Below are 12,804 nucleotides of genomic sequence, written 5' to 3'. Positions count from 1 at the left end.
AAAACAAAACAAAACGGTGTGAGGGAGGGAATGCTGGAGTAAAAATCCAAAACAGGTAGTGAAATCTCGTCCTTAATCGTCTTCCCGGCGTACCCGGACATAAACAAAAAAAAGACAAAATAAATATTAGTCACCAGTTTTTCAAAACCCGCGCTACTCAATTGTGATTTCTCCCTCCGCCCTAAACTCCGCCCATTTCCCTTCGGACCAACCTAGAACACAGTAGTACGTTCCCTTTAGTACGTAACGTCCCGCCTCTGTAGTCAGTGGAACACCAATCCCCAACTGACACGTATCCTTATCCTTCACTTGACTCCAATGGCTGGAATTTACATACTCGTACTTCCGCCCCTCACCAAGGTGCCGCCCCTCATAAAGATGACTTTCACCATGGTCACGAGATCTTGGAAAGGGAAGTACCGAGGTGGTTTGATGCCTTCTACTGTCGGGAGGCTGAATCACAGACCGAAATCCCTTTGACTCATCACAGGGCGTCTCATTTATATATATATATATATATATATATATATATATATATATATATATATATATATATATATATATATATATATATATATATTGTTTGGTTTTGTTTGGTGTACTATTGCATAGTGTAAAGAGACCATTTCAAGTGTGCCGCTGCTGTTTTTTTTTTTTTAAACGTGAATCTTCAAACGTGCTCTATACGAAAAATATCAAAGCTGTCTTTTTTTTTTAAATGTTACAGCACTAAATACAGGTCACATAACACTTGAATAATGTGCTTTTATACTATGCTAAATGACACACCCTCTAGAAGGTTTGAGTCGCTTCATTAGAAACCATCACAGATATATTAGGATATGTATGAGCTATTGCCTTTTTAAAAGTACACCCATGTCATGTTATATAAGGAACTGTGATAGTCTATTTAGAATAAGAACAGAAAAAATATACAGTGTAATGAAACAGTGGCCCGAGGCTCCTGTCTCCCTGCAGATAATTCTTTTTTTTTTTTTCTTTTTAAACAAAGACTTCTACAGCTCTTTTCTGTTTGTAGGACCTCCTTATTCAATCTAATATTTTAATAAACCTGTCAGGAGATCAACATATGAAGATATATATGGTCAGAGTACTCAATGTGCAAAGTTAAAATGAAAATGAATTGTCCTAGACATTGTGTAGTTAGTAGACCAGTTTTATGTGCTTATTAAAAAGTCTGACAATCAACCATGCATCTAGATTTCACGTTAGTCTTATGGTTTGGGTTAGAGGTAGGGGTATATGGAAGTACATGTTTACGAATCCTGTTACATATCAACCAAAATGTGATTGGATAACCAATGATTTATCTGAGCAATGGAATTCTTATACCACTAATACAAATGTAATGTTTCTTTTCAAATATTTTCTTATGAAATTAGTTGCTAACCCATATATTATAACTGTAAATTGTGTGCATTACACAATTGCTTTAGGGGCCAAAAAACTACACCAAAAAAACATAAATCAAACCATATTTCTAATACACTATTTACTGTACTGTGTATGCATGATACAGATATTTTCCAGACTCTTGTGTCTTCACATTTGGTGATTCTGTGTGCTGCAATTGTTGAGTTTGCTCCCCCCATTCCCCTTACTTTGGCTGAAAATAACAACAATTGATCCTTTGTTGAATCTGGGATGCAGGGTGGTTCAAATGTTAATCCTCCTTTAGAAATTAGTACAAAAATCCCTCATGAGGTCCAGGGTCAGATATGTTTTAAAAAACTGTTGGCATTATATTATCAAGAAATACTGGTGGATGAAGTCTGTTTTTATTCATTTGAACATCAAAAATGGACTGAAATGAAAAGTATTGCTATTACAATATTGTGGCAAAGTGGTTTGTAGTGCTCCGGTGTATAGGTGAGTTAAGAACATAAGAACATAAGAAAGTTTACAAACGAGAGGAGGCCATTCGGCCCATCTTGCTCGTTTGGTTGTTAGTAGCTTATTGATCCCAAAATCTCATCAAGCAGCTTCTTGAAGGATCCCAGGGTGTCAGCTTCAACAACATTACTGGGGAGTTGATTCCAGACCCTCACAATTCTCTGTGTAAAAAAGTGTCTCCTATTTTCTGTTCTGAATGCCCCTTTTTCTAAACTCCATTTGTGACCCCTGGTCCTTGTTTCTTTTTTCAGGCTGAAAAAGTCCCTTGCGTCGACACTGTCAATACCTTTTAGAATTTTGAATGCTTGAATTAGGTCGCCACGTAGTCTTCTTTGTTCAAGACTGAACAGATTCAATTCTTTTAGCCTGTCTGCATATGACATGCCTTTTAAGCCCGGAATAATTCTGGTCGCTCTTCTTTGCACTCTTTCTAGAGCAGCAATATCTTTTTTATAGCGAGGTGACCAGAACTGCACACAATATTCAAGATGAGGTCTTACAAGTGCATTGTACAGTTTTAACATTACTTCCCTTGATTTAAATTCAACACTTTTCACAATGTATCCGAGTATCTTGTTAGCCTTTTTTATAGCTTCCCCACATTGCCTAGATGAAGACATTTCTGAGTCAACAAAAACTCCTAGGTCTTTTTCATAGATTCCTTCTCCAATTTCAATATCTCCCATATGATATTTATAATGTACATTTTTATTTCCTGCATGCAGTACCTTACACTTTTCTCTATTAAATGTCATTTGCCATGTATCTGCCCAGTTCTGAATCTTGTCTAGATCATTTTGAATGACCTTTGCTGCTGCAACAGTGTTTGCCACTCCTCCTACTTTTGTGTTGAGGTGCTCCAACAAAGGACAAACACAAAGTCTACCGGTCAGGTATCTTTTAATGCCCTTTTTAAACCGGGTTTCAAATGGGTATTGCCAGTGAAAACTGGACCCAAAATAATAAAGCTGGTTCTACCCAGCAATGGGTATTACCAGCTACAAAACAAAGGGGTTGCAGTCCCGAAATAATAAACACAAAAACACGTCTCCAAACTGGGTGCTCTGGTGCAGGTGCGGTGCTCTGAGTGCTGGTGCTCGTGTGCGTTCATGTCCGGGCTTCTTGCTGCAGCTCCAGCTTCGTATCAGCCGTCTGGCAAAACAAACACAATACTCCTCAATGAACCCACACTTCATTCAAGATTCCGTCCTTGTCTCCTCCCATTAACCACAACAAAAGGAGCCGATTACGGCGTCACGTCCCCCTAAAGTACCCTAAGCCCCGCCCCCTCCGATAGCTAGTTCAATCACGTCTCCTCCAATTCATGACTGAAACTTCGCTCACCGTACTAGGGCGATGACTCCAGGTACCGTAACGCCGCCCTCTTCCTGAATGGCCGGCTCCTGACTGTCCCCAGGACGAACTGCCCAACCATTCAGTAGGAAGCCCGCAGCTCCTGTTGTACAGTGCCCTCATTGGTCGAGAGGGAGATTTTTGATTCGGATTCATTCGCTCTCCGTCACAAATATACAGTACTGGAAAGGCTAAATTACAGTACCTGGAGACAATCATATTTTTAAACAAATGTGTGTGATTTTGTCCAAAAAAAAGAGCACAATATCGATTTGACTTCAGAAGTAAACACAAGGATAATTATTTTGAGACCAGATTATTTTTCATAATAACATTAATTACTATAAAATTCTTCAATTGTTTTTTTTTTTTGTTTTAATAATGAGGATAGCCCAAAACAATGGATGTGATATACTTTGTTTAAAAAACACAATTTATAACACCAATGATTAACAAAGGTATGTAATGATGTCATTTAAATATGCTTTTATTATTATCAGAGTGCAACAAATCATCCGAGTAAATCTCAAAAACAGTCCGTTACTTAAATTAAAAAAAAAGTTTGAATACTCCCTCTATAAATATCTTATTGCAAAAAAAACTAATTACAAAAAGATGTGGAAACACAAACAAGGCAGATGTGATTTCTTTGTCCAGTGAGTGTCAAACTGACCCCTTTTACTCATTATATATATATATATATATATCCCCATATATATATATATATATATACTATACCATCTCCCCAACTTAACATCTCCCCATTGTGTAGATTATAGAAGAGATATTTGCAAATTGTGTTTGAAAAATTTGGAATTTGAAAAATCTTGCCCTATATGTTTTGATTTACTGTAGAATTTGCCATTACTACATATTGACTATTTTGAAAACAGTCTCCCATATTTAATTCAAGCGAATTACCCAAAATATCGCTTGTCAAAATGCTTCATCTCTACCAGTAACTCACCAACTCCACATCTCCCCATTTCCCAACCTCACCATATCCCGAATTCCCTAACTCACCATCTCCCAACTCATGATCTCCCCAACTCACCATCTCTCCATTCCCCAGCTCCCCATCTCCCCATCCCCCAACTCACCATCTGCACAACTCACCATCTCCCCAACTCCCCATCCCCCAACTCCCCATCTCCTCCAACTCTCCATCTCCCCAACTCAACATCTCCCCCAACTCAACATCTCCCCCAACTCAACATCTCCCCCAACTCAACATCCCCAACTCAACATCTCCCCCAACTCAATGTCTCCCCAACTCTCCATCTCCTGCAACTCCCCATCTCCACATCTCCCCAACTCCCCATCTCCCCAACTCACCATCTCCCCAAGTCAACATCTCCCCCAACTCACAATCTCCCCAACTCCCAACTCAACATCTCCCCCAACTCAATGTCTCCCCAACTCTCCATCTCCAGCAACTCACCATCTCCCCAACTTAACATCTCCCCATCCCCCAACTCACCATCCCCCAACTCCCCATCTCCTCCAACTCTCCATCTCCCCAACTCAACATCTCCCCCAACTCAACATCTCCCCCAACTCAATGTCTCCCCAACTCTCTATCTCCGGCAACTACCCATCTCCACAACTGAACATCTCCCCCAACTCTCCATCTCCTGCAACTCCCCATCTCCACATCTCCCCCAACTCAATGTCTCCCCAACTCTCCATCTCCTGCAACTCACCATCTCCCCAACTCACCATCTCCCCAACTTAACATCTCCCCATCCCCCAACTCCCCATCTCCTCCACCTCAACATCTACCACACCTCAGCATCTCCTCCAGCTCACCATCTTCCCTAACTCACCATCTCTCCAACTCCCAATCTCCTCCAACTCTCCATCTCCCCAACTCACCAACTCCCTCTCAAACACCACCACCAAACAAAGGATTTCTTCCCCCTTATATTTCATGTGGCTGGACCCTAATTAATAATCAATTATTCAATACAGGCTCCAGCCACATTCTCATGTTTTTCTCAATTAACCCTATCCCTGCCAACCACCACCATGTCAAATAATGTTGGATCAGCTGCACTTGGGCTTGAAAAAAGCTCAAGAGACCAACAGAGCCTGCTGGTGTGAGAAACTGAAATGTCGGAACACAAGGATAATTACAGATCCTGGTTTATACTTTATTTTGAAAAATATACAATTTTGCTTTTCTGCATTCACAAGCAAGTTCTTTGTAAATGGAGCATGTGTCAGTGACCATCCTACCTTCAGTGTTTGGAGAATAAGCTTTAATGATGCTATATCGACCTGCATGCTTTGAAGTGGAAATGAGCTGCACAGTAAGGCATATATAGATCTAGCAGGCAATTCACACAAAAAGTATATGATCCTGATGATTCTGAACTTTAGACCAGAATTATTCCCTTTGATACTCATATTCTGAGAGTTTAACCCTACAGAAAAATAGAATGCCATTTATTTCTTTATTATATATACAAACACAAAAAAAAAAAAAAAAAAAAAAAAAAAAAACCTGACAAAAATTCGTCAGTTATAAAATGTTCGGTCAATGACGTGACCTCCAGTACAAGGAATTTTACTGTCACTGGAGGTCATATTACCTTAATTTGACAGTACGGACAAATAATCGAAATAATCATTTTTAGATTGGCAATTCAGAGACACTGAATATGGTAGAAAAGTATGAAAAGTAATTTTTCATATATAGAACTTGGCCGGATATATATATATAATATATATATACTATATATATATACTATATATTATATATATATATATATCTGTAATACATATATATATTTTTATATGCTGAAATTATGTGTATAAATAAATATACGATTTTTATATACCACGTGTATCATATAAAGTAACATATGGATTATATTTTGCAAACATATGGATTATAGGACTAAAATACTAAAACCAATATTTGAAATATATCCCATTCTCTACTGTTGTCAAGGAAACCTCATACACAGTGAGTGACCACAGAAGTCTTGGCAGTAGACCAAACTTTTTGTCTCACTTTTCCCACACAAACTGTGTTCTTTTAGGTCCCCATCATACCATCTCCCAAGACCTTTTACAGGCTTCTCAGACACTGTTGCTATTGCCTCACTGTTAATGTAGAACTTCTTATCCACTACTTTATCTTTAACTATAGAGATGATCCTTGACTTAATGGGTTTGAATTGCATTTGTGCACATTCAATGTTATTGATTAGTTTGCCCAACAACCAATTAGTGCAGGCTACTGTTGTAGTCATGATTGTCATGTCATCCGTGTATGCTCTAATTAGTGGCAGTCTCATTTCAGAAGCCAAGCGTTCCTCCCACTACTCATTTTGATGCCCTAATAATTACTTCCATTGCCATGGTGAAAGCCAATGGAGAAATGATGCATCCTGCCATTATTCCAATTTCTATACAATGCCATGTAGTGGTGAATCCTGAAGTTGAAAAACAAAATTGCAAATCTCTGAAGTAGGCTTTCACTAAGTTTGTTATTTTCCTCAGTACACTGAAAAAAATGAAATGCTTCCCACAGAGTGGTACTGAGCCGTATGCATTAGCTAAATCCAAGAATGTCACATGGAGCGCCTTCCTCCACTTTTTAGCTGTTTGAACTTTCTGCCAGATCACACTGATGTGCTCTAAGCATCCTAGGAAACCTGGAATACTGGCTTTCTGTACTGAAGTGTCAATGAAGCAGTTCTTCAATAGGTAAGCTGACAATCTCTGAGCAACAATGCTCAAAACAGAGATCTGTGTTTACTGTGTCCCACGTTGTTTTCTCAGAAGCTCTTGGCCATTAAAAAAACACTGAGACTAAATAAAGTTATCCTAAATCAAACAAATCAGTACTATATAAGATAATATTAGGAATATCTAAAATGAACTAAAAGCTCTTATTCGCTTGCTTTGAACATGTTTCATACTAAATGAAAAGTACATTTTATTGGAACATATAATTAAGGGCTGATATAAACTAGGAGTGATGTGGCAAACTTTATTTCCTTGAAGTTATAAACACTGATTTTTTAAATTTACACAGACACAAAGGAAACAGTGCTTAACACCTTTAACACTAAGATGATGGAGGTGGAGACAGACGATTATTAGAAAAGCAATTATGAAAGAAAACAGTTTAAATATTGGATGTTGCTTCACAAAGAAAGTCAGTGAGTCAGTGAACCAATCTGAGCTGTATTTCACAGCAAATAGTTCAGTCTGAAAAATAAATATTGTGAACAAGATTGAACTTTAATATTAATGTGAAAATCATTTGGAACAAAATAAATAATTGTCCATGACATCACAAGAGACAGCTAGGCTGGGCAGCTCTGAAATTTCATTATGAACAAATTATATATTAAAAAATAAAAATATTTGAAAAGATATTATCATTCTGTCCAGTTTACAAAGGAAATCATCAACATGGGAGTTTTCTATACAAATGAGTCAGCCAACATCTACCAGAGGACATTATTAATGATTAGATATCCACAGGGAAGCCAGTTATAGACAAAGGAGCTACAACCAAGAAAATGCTAATTATACACAGGACAAAAAGCATATTCATTGAGGAGCAGCATTAAGTTGATTAATTTTTTCTTTGAGACACAACATCCCACTGTGGCAAAGTGGTTAACAATGTGCAGGTGCAGATGATCAATAATCAGACAGACAACGATAATCCAGGCATAATGGTGTTTAATTGTTTGTAATCCAATTGCCTGATGCCTGATGACATAACAATAGTAAATAATAAACAACATTAACAGGCAATACAGCGGCGTGTATTGCTCTGTTTAAACCCACACGTCACACAGACACAAAAACAAGTCCACAGTGCATGCTGTAGTGTTCGTTGTGAATGTACATTCCTTGGTGAAACAAAGTGCAGTGATGTTTAGTGCTGGCCTTTGGTGACAGCTCCGGATCATGTTAGCCACTGCCTAGCTCAAGTACTTCTCGTTTATAAGGCTTCATTGACGAACCTTGAAAATTAATTGTCACATTTAATTGGCGATGACAGATTTGAACCCTGAATGCACTTGCCTAATGGAACTACTGTAGACTAGCTTTAAACCCCTCTTCTATTCACACCACCACAAACAACCCACAATTCTTACAGCCAAAATAAAGTTTTGGTCACATTTTCAAATGGATTTAAAATAAAGAAATAGTTTACTTACATATTAAGAAATTATATTCCTTTTTGTTGTTTGTTGATATATACAGGATGTAACATATGTAAACTAATAACAATTATCTAATAATAATTATTAAAAAAAAATTTGCTGGAAATGTTTAGCAAACATCAGATCCCTATTTCTGGCCCAACTTGTTTGCGCAAAAAATGGACTACTACACTTTCTGTTGGGGGTGTTCGCTTTCAAATGATCTATCCTGTTAATGTCAGTTTGCACCATCAATAAACATAATCACATGATTTCCCTGTAAATTGCGTTTGTGATCTAATCACCGTAAAGGGGCGTTCACACCGGACGATTTCTGATTTTCTAGAGTTGTATAATGTAAGTAATACTCCAACATTTTAGACGGAAGAAGTTTGGTCTCGAGGACATAGTTCCTCCCCCCCCCCCCCACCCCCCCCCCCCCCCCCCCCCCCCCCCAAAAAAAAAAAAAAAGTCTGATATAATGGGAAGGCAGTAGTGGCATTTTTTAATCATGTGTATAATGCTCAGTAGTATAATGATTCCTTTAACTCACACTGTCTTTGTCTATACCCAGCAAGCCAGACAAAACTCACAAAGAAAATATCAAACTTTTAAAAGTAACATGTTTTTAAACAACACAATTGCCTAATATTTTGGTTAATTGTGGGGGATTATGATGGTGTGTGAGTGGTGGGTTAAAATTAAGTTTTATATTTATATATATATATATATATATATATATATATATATATATATATATATATATATATATATATATATATATATATATTATAATGTTTCGCTCCTCATTACTTGAAATATTTTTTTTGTGTCTTCTGTATAAAAACAGTTTTCCGTTCCCGGTGGCATTTACGGTTTGTTGCTTGTACATGCAGAGACCGCCCACTTACTTTCCCCTGGCACTCCCCTGCCGTGTTCTATGTGAACAGCGGCGACTGCAGAGTGACGTGCAAGGAGGCGGCATGCGTGCCACGTCTGATGTGAACACCCCTGTAGTGCCGGTAACTAACCATTTGGTTAAATTATTAATTAGTCATTTAGCAGATGCTTCTATCCAAACTGATCCACAGAGACTAGGGGGTGTACTATGCATCAACAACTGCTGCAGAGCCACTTACAACAGGACCTCAGTTTTAGGTCTCATCCGAAGGACGGATTGCTCTCAGAGGACCATTACAGATAATTACCTCAAACCCCTGCGCAATGGACAATTTAACTGGGGACGCAATACGTTTGGATTTTCAACTCTAAAGGGGCGTTCACACCAAACACGGTGCGCATGCCACTTCCTTGCGCGCCGCTCTGCAGTGGCTGCAGACCATAATTCACACCGAAGGCGACAGGGGAGCGGCAGGGGAAAGTCAGTGGACGGTCTGTTGTTATGTCAAGGCTGCATGTCAGTGACTTTTGGTTTCCAAGCAACAAATAGTAAATGATATCCTATACTGCATCCATTACACATCTAAAGCAGTTCATGTTTGTCAGTGAATAATTGTTTTTGTTACTTTAAAAAAAAGTGACCGAAGGTGCTGAGTTCCTCAGTTGTCCTGAGAGGAACATTTCGTGGTACCTGAGGCACTGCGCTTGAGTGCCGCTTCCCTCTGCCGCTGAGTGTGACCGCCTACATTGAAAACAACTGCTCTGTCAACGCCCCTTCAGACGCACATTTGCAATTCTTTTAACTGTACAGTGTAACTTGCTGGATTTTTCAAGGTAAAACCCTTTCAAATTACAAAGTGAATCAAAATAGGAGTTTTTCTCCTTTTGATAAAAGTTGCGTAATTTACTTTTTGTGGGTAAAAGACCCCACAAAAGTAAATTGACACTTAAGTCATTCAAATCATGGGGTTCAATTAGTTTTAAAGCACTTTTAAAGGTGATAGTGTAGCAATGACTTGCGAATGAGATTTGGTTTTTATACCTTTTTATTAATTTGCAAAGATGTCACTATATATTCCCTATTAACTCAAAAAGAACAACATTTGATGAAGTTTTCAAAGCTGCTTGGTAACAGGTAATAAAAAAGCACCCTTTAACATGAAGCATGAACCTTCAGGTTGAGAACAACTGGAGAAAAAGAAACTTCCCTGCAACAATTGCGATGCTCCAAAGAATGTGTGTTATTGTACGTACTTTACTATCCACAGATCAATTCATCACGTTTAATGTTATGGTGAATGAAAATATGTTGGAGAAACATTTGTAAAGAGGGATGCTGAGGGATGCCCCCAGCACATATCCTGTACAAAAAAAAACAAAACAGCGTCTACCTTGAACAAGGACATTGATTTTCTACAGCTGAATTACTATGCTTTTAAATGTGAGGCTGGAAAGTACCACAGTCTCTCTTTTCATTACATCATGTGTTTATTTCATTGTGTGGAGTATGGGAACTAGTCAGTGCTACTGATATTACTTGATAAGTATCACCCTTGAGGAAAGGCCATGGCATTTTGAACAGTTTCCAGTGCAGTGAAGCAGTACTAAGGGACAAGAGTTTTCAGAGGCAGTGGCATTTCTTTTATTTTCAGGAGCATGTGGCATTATGACACTGCAGGAGATATGCTTTAGGAAATCAGAGGGGATGCCATTTCTTAGTCTTAGGAGTCCAATAGTCATGTAAGATGAATGTAATTTGTTTGCTGGTTTTCTAAAACTAAAATCTAAATTAGCAATTGAGTAAAAAAACCAAACAAAAAAAAAACTATATATATTTTTTTTGGTTGTTTACGCAACTGCTAACTTAGATTAAGTAAAAAGGTAAATGTCTTTGAGTGGCCCAGTCAGAGCCCCGACCTAAATCCAATCGAAAATTTGTCACTTGAAGATTGCTGTCCATCAGCGTTCCCGAAGGAACTTGACAGAGCTTGAACAGTTTTGTAAAGAATAATGGTCAAATATTGCAAATCTAGGTGTGCAAAGTTGGTAGAGACCTATCCCAAAAAACCCACAGCTGTAATTGCTGCCAAAGGTGCTTCCACCAAGTATTAACTCAGGGGGGTGGAGACTTATGATCTTTCAGTTTTGTATTTTTGCCATATAAGTTTTTTCTCAATAAAAACTTTTTTCCCCTTAACGGTGTGAAGTATGGTGTGTAGATAAGTTGAAAAAACCCTCATTTAAATGCATGAAACTCTGAGGCACTGGCACAACAAAATGTGAAAAAAGTTCAAGGGGGCATAGACTTTCTATAGGCACTGTATATATACAAAATGTATAGATTTCTGCTGGAGAAACACCAGAAAATAGGTTGTAAATCAGAAATGTTACAAATATTGTTGTCCTACAGCGTACCCTTATAGATTTGCACTGGTATAAGCTGTCAGTTGTAACTAATTATTATGCCTCACAGAATATGGAGTTCTTGACGACAGATAAACAGTACTGATTTACGTACATGTGTCATACTTAATGCTTTTCCACTTGCAAAACAACGTGGTAATAACATTATACATGTTTAGCATATGTTATTGAGTATTCCATTTTTTGGGATGTATGGGAGTGAATGTCTGTCTGTACATGTGTCCATCTGCATCGTTCTGGAAATCCCCTTTTTAAAATGTGATTAAGCTTGGTATTAAATATATAATGAATGGTATATAATTAATGGATGCGCATGGCAGACAACATTTATGGTACTATTGTGTTAATTACAATTACTTTAATGTTGGAGCAAATTTCCCTGGAGAGTGCTATGACTCATACAGCAAGAACATAAACCATCATTGTTTTCTGGAACCAGAGTGGCTTTCTGTAATCATGTTCCTTTTATAAAGACTGTATGAAGCATTTATCTTCAATTGTATTGCATATTAATTTGAAATAGTGTGTGTTTAAGTGAAATTTGATGTGTTTGAAATTATTCTTACCAAATACATTTGAATACCTCTCCTCTCACCCATCCACATGTGTTTCCCCTATTCTTTTCAATTATTAATAGACAGGAATTCCTAAAGGGGGATTTCCAATTTCAATTCAAGGATGTCATGAACGTTTTGAAAATGTCACAAACTAAACTAAAACCATGAAATATGTGAAACTGACAGAAGGACTGTATTTCTCAATGAATGGAATGTGTCTCTGCAATTCAGGGTACATGAATCTATTAAAGGGCGCTGTGTGCATCATCTTTTTGAATACCACATACTGTACAGTGGGTTTTTTTGTTTTTATAATGCAAAAGAGTTGCAGCCAGGGAGGCACTAATTTGACTTGTTGAGTCTGAAAGGTTTTTAAATTAGTCCGGACTATTGACTATTCCTAAATGATTACCTCCTGTAATTCCCTTGGGAGGTAGTGAGTAAATGTAGCCTATTGTATTCTCTATTTGAGACTGTCC

At 37.8% G+C, this 12,804-nt stretch overlaps 1 long non-coding RNA gene across 2 annotated transcripts in view; it reads right to left on the bottom strand.

Moving 5' to 3' along the window:
• Positions 1-3,027: 3,027 nt before the first annotated feature.
• Positions 3,028-12,804, bottom strand: part of LOC121320774 — a 44,139-nt gene continuing 34,362 nt past the window's right edge. For both annotated transcript variants that reach the window (XR_005950878.1, XR_005950879.1), the window contains one exon: positions 3,028-3,066. This is a non-coding gene — a long non-coding RNA (uncharacterized LOC121320774). The remainder of the gene's footprint in view (positions 3,067-12,804) is intronic.

The sequence above is a fragment of the Polyodon spathula genome, chromosome 9, assembly GCF_017654505.1.
Source record: "Polyodon spathula isolate WHYD16114869_AA chromosome 9, ASM1765450v1, whole genome shotgun sequence".
NCBI classification, from domain to species: domain Eukaryota; kingdom Metazoa; phylum Chordata; class Actinopteri; order Acipenseriformes; family Polyodontidae; genus Polyodon; species Polyodon spathula.
The sequence above is the reverse complement of the archived record's forward strand: the minus strand, read 5'-3'. Positions and strand labels throughout refer to the sequence as shown.